The 19,789-nt window shown below is 41.5% G+C and overlaps 1 protein-coding gene and 1 pseudogene across 2 annotated transcripts in view; both read left to right on the top strand.

Moving 5' to 3' along the window:
* The window catches only part of Zhx3 (zinc fingers and homeoboxes 3), a 97,177-nt gene that overhangs the window by 46,496 nt on the left and 30,892 nt on the right, over positions 1–19,789 (top strand). The window lies entirely within an intron of this gene.
* On the top strand, positions 1,709–3,581 carry LOC110552788 (large ribosomal subunit protein P2-like; annotated as a pseudogene).

The raw sequence follows: 19,789 nt of genomic DNA on the forward strand, positions 1-19,789 counted from the left end.
GTTTTATTTGGGCTATGGTTCAGAGGATTAGAGTCCATGATCATGGAGCAAAGACACGGTAGCAGGAACAGCGGAGCACTCACATTTCAAACCCACAAGCATAAGGCAGACAGCACATGGCAATGTCTTTTGAAACTTTATAGTCCACACTCAGTGATAACCTTCACCAAGGCCACACCTCCTAATCCTTCCCAAAAGTTCTAACAACTGGGGACCAAGTAGTGAAATATGTGAGTCTGTGCAGGCCATTCTCACTCAAACCACTACAATCACAGTGGTCTACACCCCCTTTTGAGTTTGTCTTAGAGGTGAATTATCTCCCCTCTCTTGCATATGTGCTGCTGCTCCTTTTGTTGCCTTCTGTTGGTCTTAGTATTTTCATTAGGAATGAATTTTAGCAAATGATCTGCTTGTATCCATTGAAAGACTCATCTAATGAGAAAGTTTTTCTCATTAAATTTTTTTGTTTTGTAGCATGTTTATCTTGAGCTATCAGTCCCTTTAGGCTAAACCCTATCCATTTGGTTGTTCTTTTATTATTTAATTTTGCCAATGAGAATATCTTAAGCCTATATTGATTCGGAGATATCTTTGACGAAGTTTTTTTTTTTTACTTTGTTTTTTAAGGTAAGTAACATGCCTTTGTAAAAAGTTGAATAATAAAATAGACTAATCAAACAACAAAATTAATCTGATAATTCTTCATTAATGTTGGGTTTATTATGAAACTCTCTAGACTTTTCTATATATTTTATATAATTTCCTCTCCTTTCTCATTCATTTTTCTTACTTATTCTCTCTCTTTTTCCCATGTCTGTCCCTGCCCCTACCTTTATCTTACCAAAACTGCAATCACACAGTCTTGAAACGCTAATTTTCATTTAATAGTATATTGTGGACATCTATACTGTGCCCATGTATTTGTGTCTGTTTCTCTTTGTACAGTATTCTGTAGTGTGATGTGATCATAATTTATGTAGTTGGTCCTGTTGGCAAGATGTTTAACCTATTACTGATGGTTTCTTTTGTTTTGGTAACACCATATAAAACATTTTCTTACATATTTATATGTACAAGTATTATATAGTATAGATTACTAAATACGGAACTGTGGATTAAAGGTAATAAATACAAGAGTTCTTAAAACTGTGAACCCTATAATTGTATGCAAAATATATGTACATTTTCCTAGATCAGATTCACAAGAAGTCACTACCCCTACCCCACCCTACATGGCCAAAAAAGGAAAAGACTACAAGCTAACAAAGTTAAATAATTTAAATAAGTCTATGATGGAACTTGGATTAAAGCCCATGGTCCCTGACTCCACTGTGACTAAAAGGAAAAAAGTTAAAATGGAATATCTACCAATCTATCATGCCAGTCACTGAAGGAGAATTATGAAAATCCCACAATATTTTCTTTTTCTTGCGGAAAAGAACCAACTCTCACAACTTCTCCATAAATACTTTGGCATGTAGTTTCCCCTCTCCCAAGTAAATTAATATTAAAAAAATATATCTAGTATGTAACATGGTGGCATATGCCTTAGATCCCTGTGAGTTCTAGAACAGCCAAGGCAACATAGAGAGACCCTGTTATTACTCAGTTGATGTTGAAGATACTTTGGTAAGGCTTTGTGGGTTTACTCAGTGCATATGATAATCCAAAGTGTGTTTACTAAGACCTACTGAACTCTTAAGAGGCAATGTGGCCAGCTGGCGGCATCCAGAGTGAGCCAACTTTTCTCTCTTGCTGGGTGGATATTTCTTTCTTCTTCAATTTAATCTCCTGGGTCAGATTCCAAACTGTGACCTCAAAGCAGTGAACCAACCAGTGCAGTACTACCTAACCTGATTCCATAACACTAGTGGCCTTTCCCCTGGCCCTTCTGTTAGAAGCTTTGGGCCTTTTTATTTAGCAGAGATATGTCCTCAGACCTTGAAAAATGGTTATTATACACTGCTAATTTTTCTTTTTTAATTTTTTTTTACAATTTATTCATTATATATCCTGATTGAAGCCCCCTCCCTCAACTCTTCCCAGTCCCACCTTCCCTCCCTCTTCCCCCCAATCTACTTCCCCTAGTCTACTGAAAGGAGGAGCTCTCCTCCTCTGCCATCTGCCATCAAGTCTCATAAGGACTGCCTGGATCCCTTTTCTCTGTGTCCTGGTAAAGCCATATCACCAAGGGCAAGTGATCAAAGAGCAGGCAACCAAATTCATGACAGAGGCAGCCCTTTCCTCTTTACTTGGGAACTCACATGGAGACTAAGCTGCCAGTTGGCTACATCTGATCATGGAATACTGCTCAGCTATTAAAAACAAGAAAATTATGAAATTTGCAGGCAAATGGATGGAACTAGAAAAGATCATCCTGAGGGAGGTAATCTAGAAACAGAAAGACATGCATGGTATAAACTTACTTATAAGTGGATATTAGCTATATAATATAGTATAGCTATACTAAAATCTACAGACCTAAAGGAGCTAACCACTAAGGAGGACCCTAGGGAGGATGTTTAAATCTCATTTAGAATGACAAACAGGATAGATACCAGAAGTAGTAGAAGAGAGGAAATAGGATGGAAACCTACTATAGAGGGTCCTTTGAAAGGCCCCACCCAACAGCGATTGAAGCAGATGCTGAGACTCACAGCCAAACTTTGGGCAGAGTGCAGGGAGGCTTATGGAAGAAGGGGGTAGATAGAAGGGATAGGAGCCCCACAAGGAGACCAACAAAGCTAAAAAATCTGAGTCCAGATAGTCCTAGAAAGACTGATGCACCAACAAAGGTCCATACATGGAGGGTACCTAGACCCTGCTCAGATTGTTAGTTTTTCTCTATCGAGGTTACAGTCAAAGCTAGGCATGAAGACCCACCCTTGTAATCCCAGCATTCCACACTTTAGAAGATGGAGGGAAAAAAATGAAGAATCCATTACTTCCTGTCCTATAGAGTAGGCTAAACTCAAACTCACAGAGATCCACCTGCCTCTGCCTCCCAGGCGCTGGCATTAAAGGCATGTACCACCATGCCCAGTTACCTTCCAGTTGTTTTTTCAGTATTATCTTTTCCAACATTTTACTATTAAAACTTTCAAACACACTCTAAAGTTATGACAATATATTGGTGAGCTTTCATGCATGCATGAGGCCTGTCTGCTGCTGCCCTCGGGGGTAACTTGTCTCCTCGCACCAAAGACATCAAGAAGATACTAGACAGCATGGGCATATAGGCTGATTTTGACCGGCTCAACAAAGGTCATCAGTGAGCTAAATGGAAAAAACATTAAGGATGTCCTTGCTCAGGGCGTTGGCAAGCTCACCATTGTGCTTGCTGCTGTGGCTTTCTCTGCTACCCCTAGCTTGCGCTCCTGCTGCTGGTTCTGCCCCTGCTGCAGAAGGGAAGAAGGACCAGAAAGAGGAGTCTGGGGAGTCAGATGATGGCATGGGATTTGGCTTGTTTGATTAAATTCCTGCTCCCCTGCAAGTAAAACCTTTTTCTGTAATGAAGAAGAGGAGGAGGAAGAAGAAAAGGAGGTGGAGGAGGAGAAGATGACCATACACCTACCACTGTGTCTCACCCATTAATATCTCTCCTCATGTACTTCCTACCCTCTGTTCTCTAACCGTTTATCCATTGTGGTTTTGATGCATCCCTTCCCTAAGTATTTCTGTGAATGTCATAAAATGGAAGTCAGTGCTTATGTTTTTTAAATACTATGCTTATTTACAGGGAGAGCTGTGCATGCCATGGCACATATATGGAGGTCTGAAGGAAACTTGTGAGAGGTCTTATTATACAGTGGAAAGCCCCTTGTACTTGTTTACTGAAATGTCTCTCTGCTGGCTGCTTTGGCATCAGTTGATTGTATTTTCTCATTCAGGTTGTGATTTTCATGATTCTAGTTATGACCAGTGATTTTTTTTTTTTGACCAGTGATTTTTTAAAACTGTTTTGAAGAGTTTTTCTATAACATTGGGAGAATCTGGGTCCTATTTAGTTTGCTTTTGAATCACCCTATTTAGCAGTCTCAGTGGATTGCAAACTATTTTATTTGCTTGGTTTCTGTGGTGCTACTGGGGAAATCTAGTGGGCCTTTTTGGTAGACTCTTAAGTAAAAACTTTTCCCAGGCCATGCTGCCTGATACCTTTACATAGGAGAAGAAGTCTATGTCCTATTGGGATGAAAGGTACTTCTTGGGGGCCCTAGAGAGGGTAAGGGTATTTCCCTAGACTTATTTATTTTCAGTTGGACCTGAGGTATCCTGCTAGTTGGTGTTGGCAGCTAGCCTGGGATTGTCAGTAGACCTCGTACTCAGTCTTAGGCTGCCTTCTGTTGCTAGGTTGGGGGTTGGGAAACATTGAGCCTGCCACCTTTTTCTGTTGTGTGATGGAGGGGTACCATAACATGCCCAGCTGCATGTTGCTCCTAGGTTTTTAACCTTTTACCTTCCTTCCTGTCTGTCCAACTTCCTTCAATTGCCTCTTGAGTTACTCCCATTGTTCTTACAGAGAGGTAGTGAAAAGTGAGCTCATGGGCTTATCCATGTTGTCCAGCTCATAATGACACTGTGTCGTTTAGTAGTTCATCTTTTGAATAAAATGATTGTTTTCAACTTTAAATGTGAATAATGAATATACCATAAATATGAATAATATGATTGATGCAACTTTAAACTTCATAAAGTGGATGAGGGTCTTCTCGGGGAGGCTTTCCAGAATCCTCAGGGTGTGAAAAGCTTTCTTATTCCACAGATCCATGGGAGGCTGTTTCTTATCTGTCTTCCCCTTGCCTGGCTGTTGATGTGTTTTTTGTGTCTGCTTTAAAGGCAGCCCCTCCTGTTCTTCTGCTCACTGAATAATGCAGTACGTTTTCATACCTCTAGCAAAGTTAAGACAGATAAACTGGTAGTTTTACAGAGGCTTTTCGTAGCTTTCTGATCAATGCCATATTCTTGTTGACAGGGATTTTATTTTAAAAATTCAACCATGCAAATTGTGCCCATCAGTTAACTGAAAGATTTAATTTTTATATGAACATTTAAATTTATGCACTAAAAAAGATTTTTTTTATATAAATGAGTTTTTGACATTCTTTTCTTGCAAGTGGAGGATTTGAGGTCATTTCAGTTCTTCACAGTAAATGTGCCTTTGAAAAATCAGAAATTCCTAACATTGAAAGCCAGAGACCTTCGTTTTATGTAGTTTACAATAGGAGTTTTACACAAATGATTTCAGGTTAAAATTGCATACTATTTATTCCCACCCATTTCCTTTATTGGCTGTGACACACAGGAATTACGCCCATTGCTTAACTAACCTTTCTGACCTTTTGTTACTTGGCTATAAATTGACTTGGGTCTTTTGCAAAAACACTGGGGGGGGGGGGATCTTTTTGTTAGAACCAAGCCAAATCCTGCTTCAGCGCAGAACAGTTTGTTCTCTTGAAGGAATGAGCCAGTTCAGTGAGCAGAAAAACACAGCCGTAAACTGGCATCGGCAGGACCTGCAAAAATGATCACCCATGTTTATTACACAAAGCAAGGGACTCAAGAGAATGAGCTTTGGGGGACAGAAATATGCTTTTGAGCTCCACTGGTTTTAGGTAAATGTAATTTATTTTCGAGAGTTGTGACCACATGGAAAAAGTTTTCTTCCTGTGCTCTCGTGGGCACCCTTGTGTAAGAATTGCTTTGGAAAGAGGCCAAGTCAAACTGGCAAAATGTGAGTGTAAATAACTTAAAGTTATTGATTGATAGCTTGATTGAATTTTATAATTTTATTTTTGTTTTGTATATGAGCATGTGTGCCCCAATGAGTGTGAAGGTCAATGGACCACTTTCCAGAGTTAGTTTTTGCCTTCTACTATGTGGGGTTTAGTTGTCAAACTCAAGTCCTTGAGCTTGGCAGCAGGCACCCTTACCCACTGAGCCATCTCAGTGGCCCTAAAATTTGTAAGTTTCAGAGCTCAGTGTATGCATAGCAATTTATAAGGGATCCACTTTGGCCTTTATAAACTAAAGAACCATTTAGGACTAACGTGAATAGATTGGGCAGGGGATCACTTTTTAGTAAGTGCATGATCTAAGAGGGTTCAGAAAGACATAATTTTCAGGTAAATGTATCTGAAAAGGAGGTTTATTCTGAAGAAGTCAGGTTTAGTCAACCCCAATACAAATAAATAGTTTTCTATTTGCTTCACTCATCCTTTGGTCATGACGACACGGATCCCAGGGTTAGGTCCTAGGAAATAGACAGCAAAGAAGCAAAAGCAAACCTGGCTCCTTGAAACTGGTTAACCATTCCCTGTTGAGAGCCAAAGTGAAATCCTTAGCCATTTGGGACTGGAGGCTCACACTTTCAGCATCAAGGGTGTACTTACACCAACTGTCTTCTTAACATCCAGTTTTCAATTTCTTTTGCATGTTTCTCACAGTGAATATTGTTAAGATAGAAAATGTGAATAAAGCATCTGAACTTAAGTATCTCAGTATGCAGCCTATATTTCATGCCATCACTGGTAAAAATTCTGGATCTTTAGAAAAAATTTTAATGTGACAGAGCTGTAGCTATAGCACACTCCCCTGTTCAAAGTCTGAAGTCTATATAGCTCAGGAGAGGAAAGCCAGCTCTGCTTTCCTCTAGCAGCTGACGAGCATAGCAGGAGAGGCAGTTATGTAACCGAGTGTGCTTGTTAGGACTGCTGTAAATCCAGACAGCTGGGCTTCCGTGGTCCTTTGTCTACCTCAGTGTTAACTCTCGCTTGCTTCCTTTGATAGCTGTTAGGCTTGGCACATAGGAGAACACTGGAAACAAGGAACTCCAATTGCAGCCCCGCACTAGTTCGTTGGAGCACACAGACTCAAGCAGTCCCAAGCAGTCCCAGCTCACAGGAAACAGAGGCTTGTGGTGTATTGGAGCTAAGAAGACACAGCAAGGAGAAATCCACTAACCAAGCATTTGCTTCTTCATACTTCTACTATGAAAATATGTTAATGCCTGTTTCATGTTTGGGTATTACGTGATAGTGTCAACACTAGATGTGATGACTCATGTAATGTGCCTTTCCCGAATTGCCACTCGGTGAGCATTTTGCATTTTTCCTTTCTCCTCCATTTTCCTTTTCTCAACACCCACCCCAGTTCTGCCTTTTTCTTTTTGCTGAGAAATACAGTCCCATTCATGAACTCCACTATATATTCAGTACCTCAAATCTCTCATCTTCACCCTCCTTCTCTTCTTTCTTTTCTGCTTCCCAGAAATATGTATTCCCACTATTTTTCTGCTGTTCCTGGACAACACAAGGCCAAGGATAGGAGGTAGGGAAGAGGAGCTGGCTTGAGAAGATAAGGATGAATTGTTCTCATAAGCATATCCTGGATGAGTATTTCTCCTAATCCAAGTCCCCTCAGATCTCCCAGATGAGCATGAGAATCCCAGGTTCTTGACAGTCCTGCAGCATGTCTTTTTGTACTTCCTTTTTCTCAAAAGAGAAGAGAGGGTTTGACTTTGCCAAGATGCCCAGGTCTAGAGTCTGGTCTTGCCTTGTGTAGGTGTTGGGTGGGGTGTTTTCACCAAGGCCCCATCATGGGTTCTTACTGGTACTCTGTGTGCTTCATATAGTCACAGTCCACATCAGAGACACCTGGTGAGAGAGTCCTTGCAGCAGCATCTCTTTCCCTTTCCTCTGGCTCGAGACCTCTCCTTGCTCTGCACCTGTCCAGACCATCTCTAGTTAGCCACTCCTTCTCTGTCACATCTTTACCCACAGAGAGAATCATGCCCTTAGGGGCATCTGGAAGATTCAAAACTTGACTGGTTGTCACTACCTGGGGATTATGGGAAGCTACTGATTTCTAGCAGATAAAGGTCAGGGATATGGTGACACACACTACAATGTACAGGTCAGCATCCCATTCCCAAATGTAGAGCTTCCTGTTGCAAATTTTAGTGACAAGGCTGAGAAGCTCTGGTGCAGGGTTGTGTGCGGTCCTGCCCACCTCTGAGGTACTAAGAGGTTTTGCTAACTTCAACAGCTACTCCTGTTCTTGGATGGCTTGCTTCCCCTCTCTCAAGTCTTTAGGTCTTTCCCAGTCAGAGTGGCTCCTCCTCTAGGGTCCGACCTGCAGTGTCCACTCATTGCAGCTCTTTTTGCTGTTGCTTTGATAGCCCCTCACAATGACTTGTTCTTTTGAGAGCAGAGAAATAGCTAGATTGGAATGCAGATGATCATCAACCAAATCCAATATGCTGTTGTTATATAAGGTTTGTACATAAAAACCAAAAATGTCCCAAGGGCCTTAATGTTGGCATTACTACTGGTCACATTGAGGAATGAGCAAAGGACTCATATCTCTTACCTTCCCTGACCTTTAGGTTCCACATAGGTAAGACAGAGACAGTGTTGGCTTCCTGAGACTGAGACTATGAGAAGATGTCAGCAAATACCTATCACACTTAAATGTATTTTAGGACTAGAAAATGAAGCCAGCCTTCCAGATATGACCTGGATTGTAGGTAGTCAGCACATACAGAAAGTGGCCTTGTTTGTTCATTGTCTTGATAGTAGTGACCTTGATTCCAGGTAACTCCCTAACATTCATCCTAATGAGAGCGATTTCCTTTGCTGTAGAAATACTATAAAGTATTGGTGCTTTTCCTTATGCCATGGAAGCACATGACACACCACCCCCATGTGAATGGTTTTATGACATAATCTTATGCATCCCAGGCTTGTCTTAAGGCTCAGGCAATTGTGCTGCCTCCTGAGTGATAGTATTATAGGACTGACTACACCGCGCTTCCCATTTTTATAGAAACATTTCTCTTTTCTTGGAATGCTAGGACACTTGAAACATATCCTGAAGGTTAGGAGGTCTGCAATGACCTGAAGTAGATTGAAGTCAGTTGTTTTATAAAAATGCTGAGGCATGAGAGGCCCACAAAAACCATTTTCATATATACTCCTAGGGAGAGGGCTATAACTCATATAAACATTCAAATCAGAGAATTTCAAAGTTAATCCCACTAGGTGTGGCCATACCTACAAAACAGAGAGGAAGTTTGTGCATGTCAGAGAAAGAGCCTAATCTTTGAAAAGGCCTTAATGCATATGAAATATTGATCTTCAGCCTTATCAGTGTCTAAAGAAGGGTCAGATATGCCTGATGGTTAGGCATTAATGCAGGGTCACAAAGCTACTAGGAGAATATGAAGCACATCCTTAACCTATTTGCTTCTTTGACTTCTCAGAACAGAGAAGTATGTCAGGACTTATCTCTGCACTGACATATGCTTTGTTGCTTAATTTCCTATGGGATGTTTTGTTTTTCTTCTTGCCAGTCAGAAGTGCTATGCTCTGATTTAAGTATATAAGCTTTGGGGTCCGGGATACCTGGCTTTGAGTCCCAGCTGTTGCTTCTTGCTTGTGTGACCCTAAGTCAAGTTACTTAGCTTTTGAAGCTTTAGTTTTCCACTATGTAAAGTTGTGTTGACATTTAATTCATGACATTCCTGTGAGGTTCAAAACAAGTGAGAAAACAAATGTAAGGAAGTTGGTGAGGGCTTACAGTGATTTTGTCTAGTGAATGGTGATGACAGCGGTTGTACTACTTGAAGACAGGCACTTTGTTAGCTTTGAATTCTTCCTGTATCTGTGTCTTGGCATTAAGCTAAATATCCAGTAGCCCTCAATAATTTTTTTATTTTAAGTAAGTGGCAGATACAAACACACACACACACGTACACATGGAGAGGACTGTCTGAAATAACAGTAGTTAGAAACAATTTAAAGGTCATGTTTGAGCTCATTTTCAGAAATCGTATTCTGCAGAGAGAGTGTAAGCTAGGCCAGTCCTTACCTTACCAGTCCTAAGTGAGATCACTTGAAGGGAAGCATCTGGACCACATCATCTGAGCTGCTACTGACCTACTGTCTGTGCCTTGTCTTCTGGAGAGCAATGTGAGCTCAAGGTACCTGCCTGCATTTCACTATACCTTTGCCTGTTTTCCCTTACAAGAAGCTCTAGGGCGTTCCTCTACTTGAGTGTCCCCCAGGAGGAATTGTCTCTGTACAGGCATAAATATTTATGGTTCTTAAGTGATGAAACAGTACCACTGAAAGTACATTTCTTTCAATATTAGGACTTTGAGGGTCAAATTATGTACCAAATGAAGGGCAAGGAACTCTCTAGTTGTCCTTCTCACCATGTCCCTTTTCCATCTCCACTCTCTACAGCAGTAAACCATGTTTATTTTCATGGGTCTTGATGATTTAACTAAGTCATGTAACCCTCATGTTACCCCAGGATGAATCCAGTGGCAGTAGTGCCAGCAGAGAGGGCAGGGCGGATGTGACCCAGAAAACCCAGAAAGTCTGTTAGGAGCCTGAGAGAAAAACAAAAGCAAGCAGGCAAATGAACAAACAAACAACAACCCACTCCTCAGTTTTGTAAACTGCCCTACCCCCAAAGCCAGCCTTCCTTATGACCTAGACATGGGGGAACTAGAAGATTGGGGCTGTCGTTTGTCAAACTTGATTAGGGAAGCCACCCTTAGTTTACAACTAACAAAGCAGAAGCCTAAGTCGAACTGAAGCCATCCAACACTGAACTCTTTTCCATGTGTTTCCCAGAATCCTCCTTTATTATGAGCCACCTTAAATTGGGCTTCTCACTTGCAACTTGAAAACCATGTGGTGTTTGGAAGATACATAACCTTCCATTTTTAACAGATCAGTGCCTCTGACGGTGGAAAGGGAGCCTAGGAGCTTGAGGGACTCCACTTTTGCAAGGCACAGATTGTATGAGTGAACATAAATTTGTAAATTAACAACTTGCCTGTATATATGGATGCTTTTCAAGTCTTTATCATGAGATAAGATTTCACTCTATAGCCTTTGAACTTGTGGCAGTCTTCCTGCTCCAGTCTCTCAGGAGTTGGGATTATAGGCATGATTCACCACACTTGACTTTACTTGCACATTGCTGTTTTAATTGCCTAAATACAAACTTAGGTACACCTATGGAAGTCAGAGTTTTCTTTTTTCCTATTTATTTATCTACTTTACATCTGATCACAGCTTCCCCTCCCTCCTCTCCTCCCAGTTCTTCCCTCTCATTTCACCTACCCCATCCCACCCTCCCTTCCTCCTCAGAAAGGGGAGGGCCTCCCGTGTATATCAACCCACCTTGGCATATCAAGTAGGACTGGGCACATATTCTATTGAAGCTACCCATGGCAACCCAAAAATGGGAAGGGGATCTAAAGGCAGGCAATAGAATCAGAGACAGCCTCTCTTCCAGTTGTTAGGGGGCACACATGATGACCAAGCTGCACATCTGATACATATGTGTAGGAGGTCTAGGTCTGTCCCATACATGCTCTTTTGTTGGTGGTTCAGTCTCTGTGAGGCCCTATGGGTCTAGGTTAGTTGACTGTGTGGATTTTCATGTGGTGTCCTTGACCTCTCTGATTCTTTCAATCCTTCATTCCCCTCTTCCACAAGACTCCCAGAGCTCCACCTAATGTTTGGCTGTGGGTCTCTGCATCTGTTTCTATCAGCTGCTTGGTGAAGCCTCTCAGAGGACAGTTATGGTAGGCTCCTGTCTGCAAGTATAGCAGAATATCATTAATAGTGTCAAGGGTTGGCTCTTTCTCATGGGACAGGTCTTAAGTTGGGCCATTGGTTGGCCACTCCCTCAATTTCTGTTTTATCTTTATCCCTGTGCATCTTGTAGACAGGACAAATTTTGGGTTGATGGTTTTGTGGGTGGGTTGTAGTCCACATATCTCCATCAGAAGTCTTGCCTGGTTATAGAAGCCCTTTTCAGGTTCTATGTCCCCTGTTGCTAAGTGTCTTACCTAGGGTCACCCTCAAAGGTTCCTAGGAGTTTCCCCTATCCTAGGTTTCTGGCTTGTTCCAGAGCTACCCCCGCCCACACTTTCCCAGTTCTCTCTCCTCAGTCCTCCTGACACTTGATCCCTCTTGTTCCCCTCCCCACCTTCTCTCCCACCCAATTCCCTTCTTCCATTTACCTCTTTTGAAATCAATTTGGTGGTTTCTCAGAAAATTGGGACTAGTTCTACCTCAAAACCCACCTATACCACTCCTGGGCACATACCTAAAAGATGTTCCACCATAACCACAAGGAAATGCTCAACTATGTTCATAGCAGCTTTATTCATAATAGCCAGAAACTGGAAACAACCTAGATGTCCCTCAACTAGAGAATGGATAAAGAAACTGTGGAATAGTACTCAGCTATTAAACAATGGAATATTACTCAGCTATTAAAAACAAATACATCATTTGCAGGCAAATGGATGGAACTAAAAAAGATCATCCTGATGAGGTGGCCCAGGCCCAGAAAGACACACTTGCTATATATGCATTTATTAGTAGATATTAGCCACAAAGTACAGGATAACCGTGCTACAATCCACAGACCCAAAGAAGCTAAGTAACAAGGAGGGCCTAAGGAAGGATGGATGCTTGACTCTCATGCGGAAGAGGAATGAAAGAGATGTCAAAGTTACGATTCTTTTGTCATGTGTTTTTCACAGTGAACAAAGGTTAACAGCATTATGTAAGTTCATTACTTATGGTCCTACTTTATTCAGTATTCTCCATCAGTAATTCTTAGCTTTCCTCCCTTTTTTCACAAAACATATCCTTTTAAAAAATATATTTATTATTTTATATGCATTGGTGTTTTGCCTGCATGTATGTTTGTGTGAGGGTATCAGATCTTGGAGTTACAGACAGTTGTGAGCTGCCATGTAGGTGATGGAAATTGAACCCCAGTCCTCTGGACGAACAGTCAAGTACTCTTAACCGCTGAGCCATTTCTCTACCCCCCCCCCCTTTTCTTTTGACACAGAGCCAGAATTTTGAGACCTTACTAGCCGAGGCTGCCTGCACATGAAGCAGTGATGTAGTTGAACTCTATTCATTGCATCCCTGCAACGTTAAGTTTGAGGAAAGACTCATAGGACAGCCTTGAACTCTCCCAGCTTCTTCAAAACAAAATAAAAAAACCTTTCCAACCCAGCTATTTCATGTCAGCAGTGACAAAGACTTGCTGAGCTCCACAGTGCCTCTGGCTTATGTGCTGCTTCTAGAATGCCAGCTGGAAAGCCAGGCCAAGGTGGCCAGCTGGTCATGAAGCACCTATTCTGAGACTGGGCAGTCCCTTTCTTGTGATACTGGAGTCAGAAACAAGATGGGCGTTCTGCCAGCTATTCAGGCAGTGACCTACTTTTACAGTAATCGGGTTGAGTTTCTCTTTTCTATTGGGAGGTAGCACACTCATATTCTCCCGGGTGCTCAAGAAGCCACTTCCCCACTAACCTCTTTGGCTTGGTATTTTTTCAGTTTGACATAGGTCACTCTGAACTGAAGACGGTAATATCTATCCCTTCTCCTCAGTTGGAGGGTGGAGGGTGGCTTATGAATATAAAATGGAGGGATAGGGGAAGTATTATCCAAAGGAAGACTAGATGGCTTCTGAGAGAGAACAAAACAAGTCAACTAGACAGAGGATGGTCTTTCATTTATAGGTCCAGGGTTCGGCTCTTGAAATCCTAATTGCAAATATCAGCTGATGCTTTAGCTTAGCCATTAAACTTTGCTTGTGCTCCTCCATATGTGTGGTGTGATAGGGGCAAGGTGATAAAACTTGACAGATCTTGCCTAGATAAATCTTGCTGGGAGGAAGATTGTGCTTGAAGGTTACCCGTGCAGCAGGAGCAGGACATGGTCTGGGATGAGGCTGATGTCTGTGCCAGGCAAGGGCGCTGAGAAGGGTGCTGAACTTCCCAGCCACACTGTGCTTGCAGCTATTCTCCATCCCTTCCAGGGTCACTGCTGTGCAGCCAAAGCCTGGTCTAGGTCATGATTTTTGTGTTGATTTTCTCTTAGGTATATGCCTTGCTACTAACAAGTTTGTGTGCTCTGCATCCTTTTCTTATGTCTCCTCAAGGAGATGGTTGGATAGGGGAGAGCAGGTTGCGTGGCTCCATTCTCCCAGAGGTAACCTGAGCTGTTTTTAAGCCTTGAGGCTTTTATACCTAGAATGAAGCATATTATTCTCTCCTGCCTACACAACTCCTTCTCATTCATTGAGCCCTGTTCTCACAGGATGTGAACCCTGCCTGGTGTCCTGAGGTACACCTTGCTAATTGTTCTCTAGTTGCCTTTTCCTTTCCTTTTCTGTTAACCCATAGAACTATGAGCTTCTATTTTGACCTGCATCTATTTGTCTCTTTCATATAGCTTAGGAAGATGTAAACATAGCCTGTTGATATTTGGGGAGTAATGTGTTGTTTAGTTTTATGTCAATTTGACAGAAGCCAGAGTCATTTAGGAAGAAAGACTCTCAGCTGAGAAAATAATTCTATATGATTGGCTGAAAGGCATGTCTCTCGGGCATTTTCTTCGTGATTGATGTGGGAGGGCCCAGTTTACTGTGGGCAACTCCACCCTTGGGCAGGTCCTGGATGACATAAGCAAGCCAGTAAGCAGCATTCCTCCATGGCTTCTGCTTCAGTCCTAACTTGTTTGAGTTCCTGCCCTGACTTCCCTCAGTGATGGACTGTTAACTGGAAATGTAAGATGACATAAACCCTTCCCTTCCCAAGCTGCTTTTGGTGGGTCTTGCTGTAATAGACCTGATCATGTGTTTGGGAGGCTTATGGTAGCACACAGAGTCATGAGGAAGGGCTGTGTGTAGCATTGTGCCGCAACAGAACGGAGCATGTGCTTTCCTTACTTTCGTACATGATAAATGTACTCCCAAAGTGCCGTCAGCTTCCTATTATTTGGCAGATGGTATTATCATGTCTCAACATGGAATGTTCACGTGCCAACTTTGGTACAACTGATGTAGCAAAGTCTGAATTCAGCATTCCAAAAGTGATTGGGTAATATCAGTGTTTACTAAATATGGGAGCTGAAGTTGCCTTTGTGGTACTTCCTAGTTCCAAAGGGTACATGAATCCTATTAGTAACATTGTACATTTGTCTAAGCTGACATGATTTGGATCTCAGGTTTTGAGAAGTACAATTTCAGGACTGTTCCTTGATTGAAAGACAGTTATGTACAGCAGAGGGTGCTGTGCTTCAGCGTTCAGACCTTTTTCTTTCTTAGGTTGGTTGCTACAAGTTTTGAGGAGCTGCCAGTTGAGAATTTGCTCTCAACAAAGGACTGCCTGAACACACCCTTCTCTTTTGCTGCTTTCCAGCCTAATAAAGGGGTTCAGAAATGCTACACCCCATACTCCCTGGCTCTGTTTTACTGTATTCCAGTTCTTACTGTCAGGTTCTTTGTTTAAACTAGACAACTTTTTTTCTAATGTTGCTGCTTAAGTGCTTTTCAATATTCTTTCTTTGGTGGAAATGGAGACCATCTGGTTACTGTCGTCTGTGTAATAACAATGATTGAAATGGTTATTAAGTCACTCTTCAGCTTTTTCTCTTGTCTAGGCAAAGTTTTCTCTATTCCTCTGACCATGGCCCATAAATCTCATTTTCTAGTCCTTTAATCATGTTGGTGTCTTTCTGTTGAACCTACATCAAAGGCTCATTTCAGTGCCTCTATTCTGGTAGGGTCTGGCCATCAGTATTTAATGGATATGGAATGTGGTTTTAGCCATCCTGTTTTTGTGGCTAGTTCCCATGTTTCCAAGACAGTCCCAGTCCCAGTCTACTGACAGTTAGGGGCTATTTTCTCTATCTTTTCATTGTGACACATTTGAAATACTTGTGATTAAGGTGTTGACTAGATGAGAATGTTAATTTCAGCCTGTGACCTAGTGTAGCTGTTCATTAATAGACTATAGTAGCCTACCCTATTGCATTTGAGATCCTTTTCTGTCTGATTGACTTTTATCTTATGAGAAGCTAATCCTTTCCTGTAGTGTAGTCATTGTTGACTCAGCATCTGTGAGTGTATAGCAGCGTGTATTCTCTGCTAGGGATTGAGGAGGTTAAAAAAATAAATTGCAGGGGTTGACTTCAAGGAGCTTGTAATATGGAAGAAAAGTCAGGCACATATTTAAATATTATGATGGCTCTGCTATAATAGATTGTGTAAGGCAGTGGGAATTTGGAAGCCTTCATTGAAAATGTCTTATTTGAATTGGATCTTAGTAAATTGAAGAAGATGCTAGTGCAGATGATGGAAAGAGGCTAGTACCTTCAGGAAGCAAGGACTTAAGTATGGGCTAGGCATGGACATGAGTGACTAGCTGGAAAGGAAGCAAATGACATTCTGAAAAACTGCCTACATCAAGCCAGAGAGCATCCAAATGAAGCATAACATGTGATGCATACATCACTGTAAATGCTTTAATAGGAGCTGGAGAGATTGCACCACAGTTGAAAGTGCTTCATGTTCCTGAAAAGAACCTGAATTCAGTTCCCAGCACCCATTTTGGCAGCTCACCTATAACTCCAGCTCCAACAGATTTAATATCTTGTTCTAGCCTCTGTGGGCATTGCACTCAGGAGTATAACCCCCCCACACACACACATACACATATACACATAATTAAAAATAATTCAAAGTCTTTAAAAAATGATTTACTTATTTTATGTGCAATGGTGTTTTGCCTGCATTAAGTATATGTCTGGGGGTGGGGGTGTCAAATCCCCTGGAACTGGAGTCACAGACAGTTGTGAGCTGCCATGTGGGTGGTGGGAATGGAACCCAGGTCCTCTGAAAGTGCAGCCAGCCAGCGTCCTTATCTGCTGAGCCATCTCCAGCCCCCAATTCAAAGTCTTTTTAAAAGAAACAGTTTTAAAGCTTTATTTATTATGTATATAGCATTGTGCCTGCATGTATGCCTGCTTGCCAGAAGAGGGCACCAGTTCTCATTATAGATGGTTGTGAGCCCTCATGTGGTTGCTGGGAACTGAACTCAGGACCTTTGGAAGAGCAGCCAGTGCTCTTAACCTCTGAGCATCTCTCCAGCCCCATATTTTTTAAAAAAGTAAAAACAAACATGTCATGAAATGAGTATATGCTATGAAAAGATGTGGAGTAATCTTAACTGCATAATAGAAAGTTTTAGAACACAATCCAAAAAACTCCACGTTCTCTGTGATTCTGTGACATTCTAGAAAAGATAGAACTGTGGAAATAATAAAAAGATCAGTGGTTTTCAGCCAGAGGAAAGGATAAACAAGTGGAACACAGCATGATACTGTAATAGTGAATACAGTAAATTTGCTCAAGCTCATAGAATATGCAAGTTGATCCTAGTGTAAACTGTGGGGCCTGTGTGGTCATCAATTCCAGCAAATGCATTGCTCTAGTCGAGGATACTCCTAATTCCATAGGCATTGTATGGTTGGGGACAAGACATATGAGAAACCATTGTACTGCCTCCTTAATTTTGTTGTAAATCTACAGCTCTAAAGTTAGGGCTGAAACTCAATGGTAGAGTGCTTCCATAGCATGTGTGAGGCTCTGGGTTCAATTCCCAGCACTGAAAAAAATGAAATAAAGTAGAGCCAGAATCATGGTGCCACACAGCTGTAATCCTAGTATTCAGAATATGGAGGCAGGAGCATTAGGAGTCCAAAGTCATCCTCGACTGTATGGTGAAATCCCTGCCACCTCAGGCTACATGAGAGCCTGTCAGACATACTAGAAGGGAAGTTGCAAGTTCCTGAGATGCATAGTAAGATTTAGGAAGAAAGAAAAGAAGGAAAGGAAAGGAAATAGCTATACGAAGGAAGGAAAAGGGAAACGCCTAAATAAGTTACTATCAATAATGTATTTTATGGGCTAGTGAGATGCCTTAGTAGGTAACAGTGCTTGCCACACAAGCCTGAAGACCTAAATCCAACCCCTAGAACCCACCGTGGAAAGGCAGAGCTAAGTCCTGAAAGTGATGTTCTGATTCCCAAAGGAGCCGTCCTGTTCTCCCACACAGCTGTTCTTTCACAAGGATGCACACCTACGCGTACGTGCACACACAACAGTAATCGGTACTTTACTTAGCCAGATCTATTAACATTAACATTGATGTTTTAATGTGCAGCTGATATAACTTCTTATTTTATCCTTTATGCTAAATCTTTGAAGTATGGTCAGAATTTTACACCTAGAAAATATGAATTTACAGTGGCTAGATTTGAAGTGTCTGGTAGGTACACGGATGCCTGCAGCTAATGGCTGCTATGTTAAAGAGGTCAGGTTCTGAAGGCTAAACTTACCTCACTCAAAAGCCCCACTAGCCAGAGTGGTTTTTTCTCTGTAATGATGAGCAAGCAGAAGGGGAAAAGAGCATACAGCCACAGTGTCTCAGCTGTTTCCACACTGCCCATGCAGCCAGTGCGGAGCATCTAGTGTAGGATGTTTGGTAGAAAGATAATGGAAGCCATATGTGTGATTTTAAATGTTCCAGGAGCCACACTGAAAAAGTAAAGAGAAACTAAGTTAAATCAAGCATTATTTATTTAAAATATTATTTCAATGTGTACCCGGTATTAAAATTGTTAGTGAAAACATAAAGGTCAATGGAGTAAAATAGAACTCAGAAATTAACTGTTAAACACATAAATGATCTTTGATCAGTTCTTTTTTAAATAATTTATTTATTTTTATATGCACATTGGTGGTTTGCCTGCATGTATATCTGTATTGAGGGTGTCAGATCTCCTGGAACAGGAATTATAGACAGTTGTGAGCTGCCATATAGGTACTGGGAATTGAATCTGGGTCCTCTAGAAGAGCAGCCTGTGGTCTTAACCACTGAGCCACCTCTCTAGCCCCATTGATCAGTTCTTTTTAGTGAAAAAAAGAAAGTCTTTTTAACAAATGGTACTGGAAAAACTGTCGTTGCGCAGATAGATAAAGCTAGGCCCTTATGCCATATGCAAAAAAAAAAAAAAAAATGAATGCAGTGTGTATCAAAGACCATAATGAAAAATTAAAACTATTAAACACTTTGAAGACATCAAAGGGGAGATCTGTATTACGTTAGAGTAGGTAATGATTTCCTATGACACTAAAAGAATAGACAAGGGGCTGGAGAAATGGTTCAGAAGTTAAGAACACTGGCTGTTCTTCCAAAGGTCCTGTGTTCAATTCCCAGCACCACGTGGTGGTTCACAACCATCTATAATGAGATCTGGTGCCCTCCTCTGGCATGCAGGCACACATGCGGACAGAACACTGTGTAAATAATAAAGAAACCTTTTTTTTTAAAGAGTAGACAAAAGGTGATTAATTAGACAAATTGAGCTACATCAAAATCTTGAGTTCTGCTTATCAAGGGACACATTCAAGAGTAAAAAGTCAGTACATAGAATGATGGATGTACCCCTGAACTGTGAGCCAAAATAAACCCTTCCTTAAGTTGCTTTTGTCAGGGATTTTGTCACAACATGAGACAAGTAAATAACGCACTTCCTGAAGCTGTTTTGGTTAGCTACCTTTGTCAGAAATGACAAAACTGACTAATAACGGCACATAAGGAAGAGAAGGGAAGCAGGGTGCTTGATGTGGAGATCCCGGCTTGGACATCTGGATGGATTGTACAGTGGTCTGAATGTTTGTGTCCCCCAAACCTGTGCGTTGAAATCCTAACCCTCAGATGCTATGTGGGTGCTGGGAATCAAACCCAGGCCCTATGTGAGCGCAGCCAGGGCTCTTAACCACTGAGCCATCTCTGCAGCCCCTTGGATGAAATTTTTAAAACCTAGAATTAAGAGAAATTCTTAGAAACTATTTTTTTTTCTGAGACAGGGTATCATTGTATAGCCCATGCTAG

The sequence above is a fragment of the Meriones unguiculatus genome, chromosome 4, assembly GCF_030254825.1.
Source record: "Meriones unguiculatus strain TT.TT164.6M chromosome 4, Bangor_MerUng_6.1, whole genome shotgun sequence".
Lineage (NCBI taxonomy): Eukaryota > Metazoa > Chordata > Mammalia > Rodentia > Muridae > Meriones > Meriones unguiculatus.